The sequence below is a fragment of the Bubalus kerabau genome, chromosome 13, assembly GCF_029407905.1.
Source record: "Bubalus kerabau isolate K-KA32 ecotype Philippines breed swamp buffalo chromosome 13, PCC_UOA_SB_1v2, whole genome shotgun sequence".
In the NCBI taxonomy this organism is placed as follows: Eukaryota; Metazoa; Chordata; class Mammalia; order Artiodactyla; family Bovidae; genus Bubalus; species Bubalus kerabau.
The window spans coordinates 3,139,990-3,158,047 of NC_073636.1; the positions used below are offsets into that span (position 1 = coordinate 3,139,990).

At 39.2% G+C, this 18,058-nt stretch overlaps 1 protein-coding gene across 2 annotated transcripts in view; it reads right to left on the reverse strand.

Annotated features, from left to right (window-relative positions):
• The window catches only part of PAK5 (p21 (RAC1) activated kinase 5), a 429,499-nt gene that overhangs the window by 141,528 nt on the left and 269,913 nt on the right, over positions 1-18,058 (reverse strand). The window contains exon 4 of one of the 2 annotated variants that reach the window (XM_055543381.1): positions 14,591-14,751. The exons of the other annotated variant lie outside the window; for it this stretch is intronic. The gene's annotated coding sequence lies outside the window, so the exon portion shown is untranslated. The remainder of the gene's footprint in view (positions 1-14,590; positions 14,752-18,058) is intronic. 2 annotated transcript variants of the gene reach the window in all.

Consider the following 18,058-nt stretch of genomic DNA (forward strand, 5'->3'; position numbering starts at 1 on the left):
AGGGCAGCAGAGGATGAAGTGGTTAGATAGCATTACTGCCTCAATGGATGTGTATTTGAGCAAACTCAGGGAGACAGTGGAGGACAGAGGAGCCTGGAATACTACAGTCCATGAGGTTGCTAAGAGTCAGACATGGTTTAGTGTCTGAACAACAACAACAACAACAACAACAACAACAACAACAACAAAGGCTTGAGAGTAAATAAAAAGGCAGAGAAGGGGGCCAGTGAGTACTGAGTAGGGAAAAAATAGATTAAATTTCAGTTTAGGGAAGCGAAGGTGTCTCTAAGAAGATGATATTTGGGCAAAGATCTGAAGGCAATAAGGGTGGAAACCATGAGAACATTTGGGCAAAGCGTTCTAGTGTGAGGCAAAGGCATGGACATGTAGATATGCTTGGGGGACCCACAAAAGGTGGCTCATAAGCTGGAGAAGGGTGAATGGGGACAGAGACACATGAGGACAGAGATGAGGAGAACAGACTTCTTGAAATGTTGTCCCAGAACAGCAGTATCAGCATCATTTTGTTAAAATGCAAATGTGGGATCTTCACCCTAAACCTATTGAACTAGCAACTCTTAGGGGTGGGACCTAGAAGTCTGTGTGTTTTACCGAGTTCTCCACATGATTCTGATTCACACTGTAGTTTGAGAAGCCAAGATTTAGGGCATCATCTGCCATGGCAGGACTTTAAAAAAAAAATCTGAGTGGAATAAGAGGTGATATGACTGTTTGGTGACTTGATCTAAAATTATATCTGATTTTGGTAAAGATGTGTTTATCTGGTTGGATGTATGCTAGGTACATTCACTTTCCTGGATGCAAAATAGAATGATAGAGAAATGGTTATATAGAGTCTGCTTCCTTAGTATGGCCTCCTGGGGGTTCTCTTCAGCCTCTCTGGACAGTGGCTGGTCATGGAAGAAAGGATGTTCGTCTGATATCAACACACTGCACAGGAAACCTGGGTTTAGTTGCAGGTCTCTCTCATACAACTTCTGAATTTCTGCAACACAGAAATTTTTCTGTTTATGAAAGACTGAGCCTAATCTTTAAGATTGAGCCTAATTTGGGGAATCCCCTACCTGATGGGGATCCATCTGTTAACTCAACAAATGTTGGTAATGGTGTAAACCCTGCATTGGGTGTTACCAGCAACTATATTTCTTACTGGGATGGCTCCTTGGTTATCTTCCCGAAGATAACACAATGACATTCCATTTGACTATGGGATGCTGGAGTAGAATGGTGATGCTACAGAGAAGAGTGCCTAAAATGTCACTTCACAATATTGTGAAGTGATTCACAATATGTATAGATTTCACATGCTCCCCATCTACAATGTGGAGCTTACCACCTAGGGGTGGGTTCCTAGCCTACCAGACTACATTCCCAGTGGCCTTTGTATCCAAATATTACCATGTTATTTATCCTGGCCAACAGAATGTGTGCATAAGTGCAGTCAGTCAGTTCCCAATGAGAGCTTTCATTTTGGCTGGATGCAGAGAAAGATGACATGCAAGAAGATGGTAACACTTCAAGGCAGAAGGAGTTTGGGTCTCTGAGCTATTTCTGGGAGGAGACCCACCTGCCCACCAGGGGCACCAGCATTTGACTTCATCCAAGAGAGAAATCAAATTCTCCTGGGTAAGCAAATGAAATTCTGGGGTTTAACTGTTATAATCATGAGCAATACCACAATATGCATGTCACTTTTCTTTGATATCAACACTATGCTGTTAGCATATAGCTTTAACCTCATATCAAAGAGGAAAAAATTGAGTATTAGAATGAAATCACTTGCCTAAAGTCCTTTGGCTAGCTGGCAGCATAGGATCCATGTCAAACTTTTCTGGCTTTTAATGTATGATTTTTACATTATATTTAATGTGCCAAATGATGACACATGAATATGAAACAGTAACAACAATGATTATTTGCCACTTGGCATTTCAGCATTTATATCTCAAGCAAGACTGACAATGATGCTGTTGACACAATTATTGCATATTTTCAAAGATGGACTCTATTGTAATATAGATACAGTTTTGCTTCTTTAAATACACAGATCTATAAAGGAAAAAACATTGCAACAGTAAAATCTGCAGTGGTTGGGGCAATGTTTTTTTTTTTTTTTTTTTTACTAAATCCTGATTTTAGTCTAGAAGTTTTATGTTCCTAAAAGCTACCCCACTATGCGGTGAACTGGTCAACCCAGTCATACAAACTAGAGGAAGGAAATACTGCCTGTACAGTAATTCCTAACTTCTGCATCTTGAAATGGTATCTAAAATGTATGGAAATTTCTAGAGAGGGTTATTTAAATAGCATTGTCATTTTCCTTTCTCTGTTATGCATAATAATAATCCTTTGAAATTCAAATCTTTGAAAAACTGTCAAAATGCATTTTCCTCTCCAATTTATTATTGCGGTTTAATTTGGGTAGGTTTACTGGAGAACAGTGGGATTTCTAACTCTCTTAAAAGGGAAGATGGTACTTCTGTTCCTACTCTCTGAAACATCGGTTTTATGAAATATACAAAACTCAGCAAAGACTGCCCCTCCCATTGAACATGTAAGGCTGGGTTCCACCTTGGAGGTCATATCCAGCAGGCTTGCTCTAAGCTCTCAGGTGAAGACAGGACATTTATATTACCAATGAGAAGGGCAGTTTCAAAATATGTTCCCTCAGTAGAAGAGAGAAACTTTGAATGAAAAGAGCATTTAAAATGATTGCCTTCCACGTCCATTTCTCTCCATGCAACTGACTTTTATTGCTTTAGTTGTTCAGGAATCCCAAACTGCCTTTCTCTCTCTGACTTACTTCACTTCGTATGATAATATCTAGGTACATTCATGCTGTAATTTAGTGTGAAATCTAAAAAAAAAAAAAAAAAAAGATACAAATGAACTTATTTACAAAACAGTAACAGACTCAGAAAACAAACTTATGGTTAACAAAGGGGAAAAGTTGAGGAGAAAGATTAATTAGGAATTTGGGATTAACAGATACATTACTACATACAAAATAATCAACAAGGACCTACTGTATAGCACAGGGCATGCATCTCAATACTCTAATCTATAAGGGAAAAGAATCTGAAAAAGAATAGATATACGTGTATGTATAACTGAATCACTTCACTGTACACCTGAAACTAACACAACATTGTAAATCAACTATACTCTAATTAAAATAAAAATTAAAAAAAAAGACTCTCAAACTGGAAATTACCCACATACCCATCAGCCAAACGCATAAATAGTGGTGTATTCCTAGGATAGAATAATGATAAAACAATGAGAGAGAACTAAGTGAAAAGTGTCACGAATTCCAGAAACACAACATTGATGGAAAAAAAGCCAGATACCAGATTCATCCTATTAGGAGGCGTTACAAATAGGTATTACAAATAGGTGTTATAAACAGGCAGAGAAGTTTCTCATTAACATATCAAGGTCACACTGCATTACAGAAAGAACCCCAGACAACGTGTCAGAACTCCTGACACAGAGTGAAGGCTCATCTCTGCGACTCAATTATCTCATCTTAGCAAAGATCCTAACCACATCTGCAAAATTTAATCTAAACAGAAGGACATTCAGCACTTCCCCGTCTCTTTCCAAACAGTTCAGTAGATTGACACCCTCTTTTGTCCAAGAAAAAAGTAATCACAAGAGATTCTTCCACTTCCAATGGTTTCCTATAGTAAATCAGACCTCTAGTCACCCTATCCAGCTCTGAAATTCTATGGCTATTTGATGCTGTGGGAGTTTGGACTTTGAAAATTAACAAGCTGTATATTTTACATAATTGGAAAATTGCATATCACAGTATAATCTATCTGGAAATAAACATTTTGGTCAGACAGAGGAATTTTGTCAGATATCCTTTAAATCTCAAGAAATATTTAATTTTTCAAAAGAAACAAGAGTGTATTTGCTGCTTCTGTTTTTTTAAAATGATTTCTTTCGCTTTCTTATGTAGCTTTCATCCTGTATCCTTGGCAGTACCAAAGGCAACCATCATGCTTGGATGACAGTTACTGCTTTTTTTTTTTTTTTTAATGGCTCATGGCTGTGAGTTGCATGCTGTGTATCATAGCCTCATAAATACAAAGCTAAAGGACATTTTAAAATCAGAAATGTATTCACAGAGACACAGTTCTGACCTATAAATGTCAAATTATTTTATTAAAGAAGACCTTCTCAAAAACAGGCAGGGGAGGTATATCTAGGCAATACAACTTGTGGGGTGGGTGTGAGTGACAATTAAACAGTTGTCACTGTGAATCAGTTATTCAAAAGTCATCCAAAAGTTGAGTTATTTTATAGAGTAGCAAATGTGGCATACGATGAATTGTGTACACCATACACCTACCCTGGCCTCTGCCACCCTACATCCCTCCTTCCTGATCACATGAATGCCTGGCTAGAAACTACAATTCCCAGAGTCCCTTACAGGTCCCAGAAGACCATGTGACCTCAATACTTGCCATGAAGATAAGTGAAAATTATGTGTGCAACTTCTACATCATCTTAAAGATGTAAAGATTTTTGCCCTGGATTTGTTCCCTGTTTTGTCCTGTTGCTTGGAAGCAATGGTAATTAGAAGGCTGGAAACCATATCTTCAAGATGGTTGAGCCTCTCAGACTAGATCCCTGAATTACGTTGTGGACCAGAGCTTGCCTCAATGCCCTAGACTATTAAGAAGGAGAAAGAAATTAGCATCTATCTTGAGGGACATCTTGTATACTTGAGACTCTTTGTTACAATATCTTAACTTTTACCTTAAGAAAGAAAATATTTGAGAAAATGTTTTGTGTTTACTTTGAAATGAGCTAAAGAATAAGAAGGGAAGGAGGAAGAGAGTTGAGCATTACTTCTTGGTTTCTTTCTGATAAAGAATCCAATAGAATTTAACAAAGATATTTCTATAAATGTGCCCCTTCAGAGGTAATAACTTGAGTCATATCACTGAAATCTGCCATCCACTGTACTGAAACAAGTATCATACAACATCCTTACTGTCCACAGGAAGCAAGTAATGGCAAACAGAAGCCTAGCAAGAGTAACAGGAATAAGAGAACGTGCTTCATTCTTCAATATGATGGGCATTATGAGAAAATATCTTCAGGAAAAGCAAAATCTAGTTAGAAACAGTAAATTTTGACTAGTGGCATTATGTTGCTTGACTGGTGTTACCCATTTTCTCATTTTTCAAGAAAATAAGAATTCTCCTTACTTCTGGTTATAATGCCTTTTTCCCCTTCATAACCTCAGAAGAAATATAAAAAGATATAAACAACAGCAAAAACTTGTTAAGTACTTTTTGTCTGGGTTCTCCCAAAGATGTTGTAGAAAATGCGAACGAACTTTTTGGCCAACCCAATATGTTTGTATCTGTGGGTATGTGTAGGCTGTGTTGCTTATCGCATGGACTTATAGTACAACAACATGAGATATGGATAAGTATTATCACTGTTCTTTATTTTTAGATGAGGAGATGAGAAAGTGAAAGCTTCTCATCTAATCAGTTATAGCATGACTCTTCAACAACATTCTTAATCACTGTATCATATCTCTCCCTGTTAGCCAGGGCACAGAGTGTGGTAGACTAAACATGGCTGCAAATTTGGTGTCGGTCTTCCCATTAAGATGTAGAGTAGAGCTTCCTGGTGGTCCAGTGTTTAGAAATCCACCTTGCAATGCAGGGAACACGGTTTGGATTCCTGACCCAGCAAGATCCCACATGCTGAGAGGCAACTAACTTGTGTGCCACAACCACTGAAGCCTGGTCTGGAGCCCATGCTCCACAACAAGAGAAGGCACCAGAATAGGAGCCCACACACCTCAATTACAGAGGAGCCCCCACTTGCCTCAAGTAGAGAAAGGCCCACGTGCAGCAATGAAGATCCAGCATAGCCAGAAATAAATAAATAAATAAAATCATTAAAAAAGTATGTAGAGCAAAACTCTCTCCCCTTAAATCTGAGCTGCTTATAAAGAACTGTGGCATGAGTTATGTGATACCAGGAGTTCTGGGTTCAGGCTTTAAGAGCTCGGCAGCTTCCATTTCCTGTTTCCTGGAATGCTTGCTTTGGAATATAAAGTCCAGCTACCCTGAGACCATCATGCTAGACTGACCCTGCTCCACTCAACATGGAGTTGAAGTTGTCTTGGATTCTCCAGATTAGTCCATCCGCTGGCTGCACACTACTGAGGAATAGTCACCAAAATTATTTGAGATAAAGAATCACCTAGCCAAGTGTTGAATGAATTTGTGACTCACAAAATCATGAGATATCATAAACTGTCTCTTTTGAACCAACTTTTGGAATACTTTGGTACAAAGAAATAGATCACCAGAACACAGGATTTCCTAATTTAAAGCTTATGATGTACACATGCAGATTTATAGATATATTAATATATATATGTGTGTATTTTCTTATATTCACATTCTTAAAAGTGAATTGTTGTATCCTATTAATATATTTAAAAACTATTTCCTTCTTAATATGTTTTATTGTGTTTTGAATCAAGTAATAGCAATGGGGAACACATGTATACCTGTGGCGGATTCATTTTTATATTTGGCAAAACTAATACAATTATGTAAAGTTTAAAAATAAAATAAAATAAAAAAAAATAGTGGCTTGTTAGTATTCAGTTCAGTTCAGTTCAGTCGCTCAGTCATGTCCAGCTCTTTGTGACTCCATGGACTGCAGCACGCCAGGCCTCCCTGTCCACCACCAACTCCTGGAGTTTACCCAAACTCATGTCCATTGATTCAGTGATGCCATCCAACCATCTAATCCTCTGTCATCCCATTCTCCTCCTGCCCTCAATCTTTCCCAGCATCAGGGTCTATTCAATGAGTCACCTTTTCGCATCAGCTGGCCAAAGTATTGGAGCTTCAGCTTCAGCATCAGACCTTCCAATGAACACTCAGGACTGAACTCCTTTAGGATGGGCTGCTTGGATCTCCTTGCAGTCCAAGGGACTCTCAAGAGTCTTCTCCAATACCACAGTTCAAAATCATCAGTTCTTCAGTGCTCAGTTTTCTTTGTAGTCTAGCTCTCACATCCATACATGACTACTGGAAAAATTATAGCCTTGACTAGATGGACCTTTGTTGACAAAGTGATGTCGCTGTTTTTAATATGCTGTCTAGGTTGGTCATAACTTTCCTTCCAAGGGGCAAGTGTCTTTTAATTTCATGGCTGCAATCACCATCTGCAGTGATTTTGGAGCCCCAAAAAGTAAAGTCTGCCACTGTTTTCCATCCATTTGCCATGAAGTGATGGGATCAGATGCCATGATATTCGTTTTCTGAATGTTGAGCTTTAAGCCAACTTTTTCTCTCTCCTCTTTCACTTTCACCAACAGGCTCTTTAGTTCTTCTTCACTTTCTGCCATAAGGGTGGTGTCATGTGCATATCTGAGGTTATTGATATTTCTCCCAGCAATCTTGATTTCAGCTTGTGTTTCTTCCAGCCCAGCATTTCTCATGATGTACTCTGCATAGAAGTTAAATAAACAGGGTGACGATATACAGCTTTGAAGTACTCCTTCTCCTATTTGGAACCAGTCTGTTGTTCCATGCCCAGTTCTAACTGTTGTTTCCTGAACATTCAATTTTGAATATATATACACTTTATAAGTATATCAAATAGATTAGTTACTCATGGTCATGGAAATTTGAGCAGAATTTTCTTGATCTTTCTTAGATAATCATTTGAGTCATTATAACCTCCATTCAGCAGAGACATTACTTTGCCAACAAAGGTTTGTCTAGTCAAGGCTATGGTTTTTCCTGTGGTCATGTATGGATGTAAGAGTTGGACTGTGAAGAAGGCTGAGCGCCGAAGAATTGATGCTTTTGAACTGTGGTGTTGGAGAAGACTCTTGAGAGTCCCCTGGACTGCAAGGAGATCCAGCCAGTCCATTCTGAAGGAGATCAGCCCTGGGATTTCTTTGGAAGGAATGATGCTAAAGCTGAAACTCCCGTACTTTGGCCACCTCATGGGAAGAGTTGACTCATTGGAAAAGACTCTGATGCTGGGAGGGATTGGGGGCAGGAGGAGAAGGGGACGACAGAGGATGAGATGGCTGGATGGCATCACTGACTCGATGGACGTGAGTCTGGGTGAACTCCGGGAGTTGGTGATGGACAGGGAGGCCTGGCGTGCTGCGATTCATGGGCTCGCAAAGAGTTGGTCACGACTGAGCGACTGATCTGATCTGAACCTCCATTCAGGAAGAGAGGAAAGAACTGTTTTATTTCAGAACTGTTTTTGTATGATTTCTGTCCTCTGAAAACAGTAGCCAAGTATTGGCATATCTCTATTAGAATATATATCTCTATTTAAAATACATAGCTCTCGTATACAACCTAAAAAAATTGGACATACGCTCCTAAACTCATACTAAAAGCAAATTAAATCACTCCAAAGGATGACAGAAATCCAAACATAAAGCAACATAAACAACTCTCTATGTCTCTATACTTTTCAGAAGAAAATCTTGGACCCTACACTTTCATTTTTCCTCTTTGTGATTAGTTGCTGCACAGTGGATATAAGGCAGTCAATTCCTGCCTGGATTTAAATCTTCCATGGCTGGAAGGATAACACAGTATTGTATACACATACAAAGATGATATCGACATACCTTTAACTGAATGGCATGTTGGAAGGGCCATTCACTCTTTCTCCATGGTCCTTTCTTATGACCAAGAAAAATGGCCAAGATTAGGTAGGGAGTCAACGGATAGGTCAGCAAAAAGGTAATCGGTCGCTTGGAAAGGGAACCCATGGACTTTACCAGAGCATAACACTGCACACGAGAACCGTGTTTCTGTCCACTGTTATTAATGTCATGTGAAAGTATCAATCGTTCAGTTGTGTCTGACTCTTTGTGACCCCATGGAATGTAGCCTGCCATGTTCCTCTGTCCATGGAATTCTCCTGGCCAAGAATATTGGAGTGAGTAGCCATTCCCTTCCCCAGGGAATCTTCTTGACCCAGGGATTGAACCCAGGTCTCCAGCATTGCAGGCAGATTCTTTACCATCTGAGCACCAGGGAAGCCAGTCATTAGTGTCATGCTGCAACCAATAAACAAAAGCATCTTTTAGAAGCTGCACTCACTGTTTCAGGACACCAGCAGAAGCACACCACTGACTTAATGATGCAATAACTCCAGTACTTTGGCCACTTCATGCGAAGAGTTGACTCATTGGAAAAGACTCTGATGCTGGGAGGGATTGGGGGCAGGAGGAGAAGGGGATGACAGAGGATGAGATGGCTGGATGGCATCACTGACTTGATGGACGTGAGTCTCAGTGAACTCTGGGAGTTGGTGATGGACAGGGAGGCCTGGTGTGCTGCAATTCATGGGGTGGCAAAGAGTCGGACATGACTGAGCAACTGATCTGATCTGATCTGAACTTCTGACCTATTGGGGAAATGAGACATTTTTAGTTTTGCTAATTTGAATGGGGAATGCTGTATCTAAGACACAGTTAACTAAATGCAGAAACAAAAGGGAACGGGCATTTATACACGGACCAGTCTACTGAAGAAAGAAGAGTAGCGCCCTCCTGCAGATCAGCATGGACTCTTCTAGGGACCTGCTGAGTACCCACTGGCCACAGCATATTCAAGAGAACTTGTTTCCTTGAATCCACAGGATCGCAAGAGACAATTTTCTTAAATGGAAGTATAGTTGATTTACAATGTTGTGCTAATTTCTGCTGCACAGAATGGAAGCACATTCCTTTTTATATTCTTTTCCATTATGGTTTATCACAGGATGTTGAGAATACAGTACGCCTCTGTTTCTTATCTGTCTGATATACAATAATTTGCACCTCTTAACCCCGTACTCCCACTCCATGCTGCCCCACCCCCTTCCCCTTGGCAACGACAAGTCTGCTCTCTATGTCTGTGAGTCTGTTTCTGTTTCACAGATAAGTTCATTTGTGTCGTACTTTAGATTACTTTAGATTCCACATATGAGTGATATCATATGGTATTTGTCTTTTGATAAGAGACATTTTTAAATGTATTGTGGAATACAAAATCTAACCTTGCCCTAATTGCAGAAGTCAGTGAAAATTTGTATAGTAAAACACATTTGACATAAATATGGTTGTAACTGCACATGTTGTGACAGGCTTTCTAAGACATACACGGCAAATTTCAAATGGCTGTCCATACTAACTTTTTAGAGGTAAAAAGGGATCTGATTATTATTTTATATTTAATGAAGTGTATTTATGGTTGTTTCTCCAGAATTCAGATTACTATTACACTGGGTTGACCAAAAAGTTTGTTCAAGTTTTTCTGTAATATGTTATGGGAAAACCTGAGCAAACTTTTTGGCCACCATAATATTTACATGCTCTTTTAAATTTCTTATATATTTATCTATACACATGGTATTGTTAAATAGTTAACCAGTGTCCTTCCAGAAATATCTCAGAGAAACTTCCTTTTAATTTCCATTTTTAAGTGGTTACCTTATTTTTAAGTGATTCACATGTCTTTTCTTCTACATTTCAGCACAATCATAGTAAATGTCTTCCTTCCTCTATTCTCCCAAGACTATGTTATACAGCAGAGATTGGCACAACATTGTAAATCAACTATACTTCAGCTAAATCTTAATATTCCTTTTTTGTAAGGAAGCATGTAAAAAAAAAATCTTGTTTTTCTCAAAGAAAAGAAGGACCATATATATCATCATTCAAAGAACATTCAAGTTGGGACATCTCTGCCATGATATGGGACAAGAATTGGCCACTTCATGTTGGAGCAGAGAATTGGCTACACAGCTGTTTCCAATTTTGCTTTCTGATTTACTGGATGAGGAGAAATCTGGGCAAGCACTAGTGCTTGTAAAAATAGCCTTGAGTTTAAAACAGACCAAGCTCTTATCATAGAACTCCTGAATCTTCCCTGAAAATCAGACACATCATGCAGAAAGCTAGATTAGAGAGGGCTTTGTTCTTACTCTTCGAGTGTAGAATTTGTTGAAGGAAAGATAAAAAATAGAGGATCAGAGGAGAAAGAAAGACCTGTTTTCTTATAGAAGTAATGCTAGAAATTATGGTTCAGTTCAGTTCAGTTGCTCCGTCGTGTCTGTCTATTTGCGACCCCATGGACTGCATGCCAGGTCTCCCTGTCCATTGCCAACTCCTGGAGTTTACCCAAACTCATGTCCATTGAGTCAGTGATGCCATCCAACCATCTCATCCTCTGTCATCCCCTTCTCCTACCGCCTTCAATCTTTCCCAGCATCAGGGTCTTTTCAAATGAGTCAGTTCTTCGCATCAGGTGGCCAAAGTACTGGAGTTTCAGCTTCAACATCAGTCCTTCCAGTGAATATTCAGGACTGATTTCCTTTAGGATGGACTGGTTGGATCTCCTTGCTGTCCAAGGGACTCTCAAGAGTCTTCTCCAACACCACAGTTCAAAAGCATCAATTTGTCAGCTTTCTTTACAGTCCAAATTCAGCTTGTGAAGGCAGCCTAAGAACTAAAGCACTACTTTAAAAAATGACTTCCACAGACATTTTTCATTCCAAATCATCCTTACTTAATGTCCTATTTAGACACATAACATTGATCTAATGCCTGATATATGTCAGTGGTTGTGGTTATTGGATTTAATATATGTGAGATCCTGGCATATAACAGACACTCAGTAAATTCTAAAAAGCAAAAATTAGAAATGAGTACCTTCTCAAGCCCCAATTCGAATAGTGAGTTTTGTTTTCTTTTAAAAATTTTTATCCACATATACAGGTAGAGGTAGACCAATACAAACTGATGGCTCTTAAACCATAGTCTACATTTGATAACTCTTGAGTAGAAATAACTTCACCCTATAAAGGATGTGGCAAATACAGTCATTGCGCATAGATGGATTTGGTGTATAGAAGACCCGTGAAGCCCCTTCTAGCTCTAAGAAGTAGAGATTCAAAACATAAAATCCACTTCTTTTTCTTTCTATCTGTTTATCTCTGTGCAAAACCACTCCCCATACAAAAGAAAGAACTACAGGGGCAAGAAAGAAATCTTAACATGAATGGACAGGCACAGAATGTTTTTAGTGTGTTTGACATCTTATTGCATTTAAAATAACTATAAAATACCAGTTGTCCTTCCTGTTACAACAGATGAAAGGAATCTGGCATCTTGGCCTTAGCATGTTTCCAGGAAACAAATGCAAAATGTTTTTATTATAATATTTATTGGAAAAGAGAAAAATAACTCAAAGAAATGAATCTCTCAAATCTCTTCCCTTAAATAAAAATAACAACCTTTTTAAAAGGCTGTTAAACAGAACCTTTAATAATGCTTTATATGTTGGACATGTGAGCTATCAGTGAAGCAGCCAAGAGCCACATGTGGCTTTTGAGCATCTGAGACATGTTAGTGCAAGTGAGGAACTGAATTTTTTATTGTATTTAATTTGAATTAATTTTACTAAATTTCAATAGCCACATGTGCCCTATGGCTACCACACTGGACATGTGTAAAACCTTGGACTTCACAGGTGACCAGAAGGGAAATCGGTAATACAAGTCATTCCTCTATAATTTATCTGATCGAGTTAATGACACTTTCTCTGACTCCCAAATGTCCAAATATCTGTTCTTAAAATAATCAAGTTAAAAACTCCTTTCTACCTCCTACTTGGCCACCAGGATACTGTGACAGGTTTATGAGACATTTCTGCCCATAGACGCCCTCTGGGCAATGCACTATCACTCACTGTCATACCATGAGGGATCCTAACCCCCTGGCACTCCTGGGAGGGTCAGCCACTCCAATGCAGTTGATTTATAAGCTGGCTAATTAGTAGCTTAAAATCCAGAGACTAAAGTTAAACTGGGTTAATTAGTAAAGATGAATTTGGAATCAGACCTATGGAAGATTCTGCTAGTTAGCATGCGGATAGGACCAAAGTAATACAGTATGATTTGCTGTGTTAGAGGGGAATCCACACAGTATAATGGCCTTGTGTAACCTGAAAAGGGATGACAAGTTCCCAGGAAGCCAAACTCCAGCAGCAGAAATAGGAGAACCGTACAGCTCTGCTGAAGGAAGGACATAATTGCCTTCATTCCTGACTAGGAAGACTGATTCCAAAATCTATTTATTCACTATGATCATTATATCTTAAATATTCCTCAGATCCTCCTCACCCTTTTTACCGAACTAACCTGAATCTAGGAAAGTCTCTGTTACTAAGATATGTCGATTTAATACACATGTGTGGAACTAAACTCTCCCTCACCATCAAAGGAAAAAAAACAAAAACACTTGATATCACTAAAGTTGAATGAACCTGGGGATCCACCATAAAGGAAGAAGATATGTGATTTATAGAGTGGATTGCTTTTCTTACAGGTCTTTCTTTGAGGTTTTCCCTTACTAGGTATTACTGCTGAGAAATCTTTGTCACTGAAATCTTTTTCTGAAATATTGGAAAGAAAAATAGCTTTTGGTTAGTCCTTTCATGTTCTGGGTTTCCATAGAAATTGATTCTTACCAAGTCCATCTTAGATTATATGGTCTGCAGGCAGATGCTCCATTTACTTCAAGAGATGCAAAACAGCTGGAGCCAGTATGACAGCTAAGTGATCAGAAACAAAGCTAAACACATGGACTATGAAAACCATAGAGGATCTAAAATATTTTTAAAGACCCATTTGCCATTGGCATCTTTTTTAAAAAAAATTAAATTAATTAATTTTAATTGGAGGCTAATTACAATATTGGCGATGGCACCCCACTCCAGTACTCTTGCCTGGAAAATCCCATGGATGGAGAAGCCTGGTGGGCTGCAGTCCATGGGGTCGTGAAGAGTCGTACACGACTAAGCGACTTCTCTTTCACTTTTTACTTTCATGCATTGGAGAAGGAAATGGCAACCCACTCCAGTACTCTCGCCTGGAAAATCCCATGGATGGAGGAGCCTGGTAGGCTGCAGTCCATGGGGTCGTGAAGAGTCGTACACGACTAAGCGACTTCTCTTTCACTTTTTACTTTCATGCATTGGAGAAGGAAATGGCAACCCACTCCAGTGTTCTTGCCTGGAGAATCCCAGGGACGGGGGAGCCTGGTGGGCTGCCATCTGTGGGGTCACACAGAGTCGGACACAACTGAAGTGACTTAGCAGCAGTAGCAGCAGTGGTTTTGCCATACACTGACATGAATCAACCACGGGTGTACATGTGTCCCCCATCCCAAACCCCACTCCCACCTCCCTCCCCATCCCATCCCTTAGGGTGCTCAGGGCTGGTGCACTAGGATGCCATTGGTGTCTTTACTGACTCTGATTTGAATATCAGGAAGGTCACATGGAAAAGGCTAGGACTTCCTAATCTGGCAGATAGAGGGAGACAAAACTTGGCCTGATTCTTACTGCCTTAGGTTTGGCTGCAGCAGAGCCTGAAGCAGGCGTTTGGATGCAGAGGACTAACTGAGGGCATGTTCTCAGGGGAGCAGGGTAAGTGGGGTGAGGAGCTGAGCAAGTGTGTGGTCTCAGATGGGGTCTGGCCTCAGCCTGACCTCAGAGGGGGCTCTGGAGCATTAGCTGCCTCATAGGCAAGGAGATCAACATTCTTATCCTTTTGTGTCAGTCACTGCCTGTGAGTGTAGCATCTTGGATGTAGATTCTTCCATTGGACAACATCTACCACATGCCTCTTCCTAAACAGGAGCTCCAGTCCCTAGGAAAAGAAACGGTGTGTTTAAAAATTGTAAGTACTGAATTGAGCAAATGGGATTCCTCAGACTAAGGATGGAGATCCTGGCAACTTTTTAAGGAGACAGAACTGAATACAGGTGACAATCAATGATATACAGTGAAGGCAGGGGTAAAAACAGTCCAGGTGATCACCCCCCGGAAGCACAGAGGACACCTTTCAGTAGTTAACTAATCATTCTCAATCTTCATTTCTTTCCCATTTTGTTTACATTGTTCAGTTCACATTTTTTCAAAATTAAAATTTACCAGAGGAAAGAATGCTTTTAAAGAAGAAAAGCAAGCTATACTGCGATCCAAAATATTTCTGGAAAATAAACAAATTAGTTCAACATGTGTCTTACTGCTTATTTGGTAGTCACAAGGCTGTTTGGTAACAACTTGGTATGAGCAATGTTTATTTCCAATTCTATAACACTTGCTTGCAAGACAATTGTAAATTAGTAAAGCAAGACAGTGAAACAACTACTCTAAGCAATATATAAGCTATTGTGATTAGATCCATCCAAATCTTTTATGTGAATATATAAAATATGATACATGATAATTTTTAAATTTTATAATTTGGTATTTTTGAAGGACCCAATAAACTATGATCACTGTCTCCCCAGAAAATAAAATAGGAGAGTATTCAATGAGCATTATTGATGCCAATTTTTTTTTTAACAAACAAGAAAGAAGAGTGGAGTGGCTTCCATTTTAGCTTTGCTGGAAAACATGGTGGGGAAGGAGAGGTAGAGGTAGAAAAGGACTTTTTCTGAAATCTCACTTTTCATTTCAATGAAAATTATTTCAAAAGCAACAAATAAATGAAAGTTTAGGACACTATTGAAAGGGCATATCAGTATAACCAGAGACATATAAATACATATGTATGTATGAAACACAATCTTTTCTTTGACATAAAATCATCCTGACTGTGATGATTCATTTCTCAGGGGGCAAAAGAAACTACCCATCAACTCTCATAAGTTTTCACAGTTTTGTATATTGAATGAGATTCAAAATGTTTACAATAATCTCCTAGTATCTGCAGGAGATTCATTCTAGGACTCCTTGCAAATACCGAAATCCACAGATGTTCAAGTCTTGTCATGTTCAAGATGACAAAGTATTTGTATACAACCTATGCACATCCTCCCATATATTTTATGTCATCTTTAGATTACTTACAATACTAATACACTATAAATGCCATGTAAATAGTTGCTGGTATACAATGAATTCAAGTTTTGTGTTTTGGAACTGTATAGAATTTTTTTTTAGTGTATTTTTGATCTGTGGTTGGTTGAATTTACAGATGCAGAACCCATGGAAATGGAGAGCCAACTGTATATATTATATAATTTTTATCATTTATTTGCTACATTTGTATTTACTTCAGGTGTTGAATTTTATGTATTAAGTGCATATCTGATATTCTAACAATAAAATAGTGGTTTTATTTTTTATAAGTACCTACTTTATTTATCAGTACTTATAAAAATAGAGTCTATTTATATTTGTTTATCTAGTTACAATAAAATAGTGGGTCCAAAAGTTTGGCTAGTGTCAGGGATTCTTGACACTTTACCACTGAAGAATATCTAAAGACAGAGGAAAACAGACCTTCCTAAAGGAACTGACAGCCATGCTGTTAGGGGCACAACGTGGAATTCTGTATATGGACGTGTGTATCTATGTGTGGGGTGGGGGGAAGGGCACCTTCTCTTTTATCTCAAAGGAAAAATCTTATCTTTCACTTTGTAATATGAAGCTGCATTAATATGAAGCTCAGGCTTGCCTCCTCACTTGAATTCTCTCCTCCGACAACTCTGAAGTTCTTTGACATTCTAATAAGATGCATACCCTGGTTTCTGCACTCCAGCCTCAGCTCAGTGCTCCATACATGCTGGAAGGAGTAGAAAAGTGTCAGGGCTGAGAGGCTCAGGCTCTTAGAGCCCCGTGACATCTATCTCTTATTCCTAGCTTCAGTCTGAATGTTTGGGAGGATGGGCTGCACCCAGGTTGTGGCATGTAGCCTTAGACACCTTCGTATCCAGCCACACTTAAGCTTCTAAAATGTTTTGATCATTGCAATCCCTCCCTTCACAATATTCACTGGCTCCCATTTTTTCTAGAGAAAATGTCTAAACTCTTTTGAACACTAGCCAATTTATTATCTGTGAGTTTTTTTTACCTAATCCTGAAAGGCCAGGGTTTAGATGGGCAAAATAAAAAATTTATCTTGCACTTCCCTGGTGGTACAGTGGTTAAGAATCTGCCTGCCAACACAGGGGACATGGGTTCAATCCCTGGTCCAGAAACTAAGATCCCACATGCTGTAAGGCAACTAAGCCCATGTGCCACAACTACTGAGCCCACGCATCCTAGAGTCCGTGCTCCACCACAAGAGAAGCCACTGCAATGAGAAGCCTGCGCATCACAACCAGAGAAAGCCGGTATGCAGTAATGATGACCCAGCACAGCCCAAAATAAATAGAAACATTATCATTATTAACCATCAATAGAAACTGACTTTTCCTTAAATGATGCATGGAACAACAGACCATAAAAATAGTCGTCACTTGTGATGCTTTCACTTAGATACTTTCATATTTAATATCATAAGCTTTTTCACTGTTCTGGTAACTGCAGTTCAATAAAATTGAAGTTATTCTGAGATGGGTTTGCAGGATTCACCAGACTGCCATCCATAGCACAAATCAAGGTTAAAACCCTGTTCCAGCCTCAGTGTCTACCGACTCCCTCTACCTACTTCATGATTCTGTTATAACTAGGAGATGTCCCTCCCAAAACATCCTGTGATCTTTCATGACCTCATGTCTTGATCTCATATCTCTTTTCAGGGGATCTTCATCACTGTTGGAAAATGTGCCCTTTACAAATGTTCTTGGAAGAAAAGCTTGATGAGGTTTTTCCTGATGTTACCAGGCAGAGTTTGAATATATATCCTTTGTGCTTTGGAAACTGGTGGTACATTCTTCATCTTCAGTCTTTAGCACATTCTATTTTGAGTCTGTTTGTCTATATCATGACACGTATGTCTCCAGAGGATAAAGACCACTTTTTTTTTTTTTTTTGCATCTCCCACTTCTGGTACAGTAATTTTCACATTGCAGACACTCAAAAAATTCTTATGGAATAAAGGAAAGGTTATTTTCCTTGACATGGCAACCCATCTCAGTATTCCTGCCTGGAGAATCCCATGGACAGAGAAGCCTGGCGGGCTACAGTCCATAGGAGTGCAGAGTCGGACACAACTGGAGCAA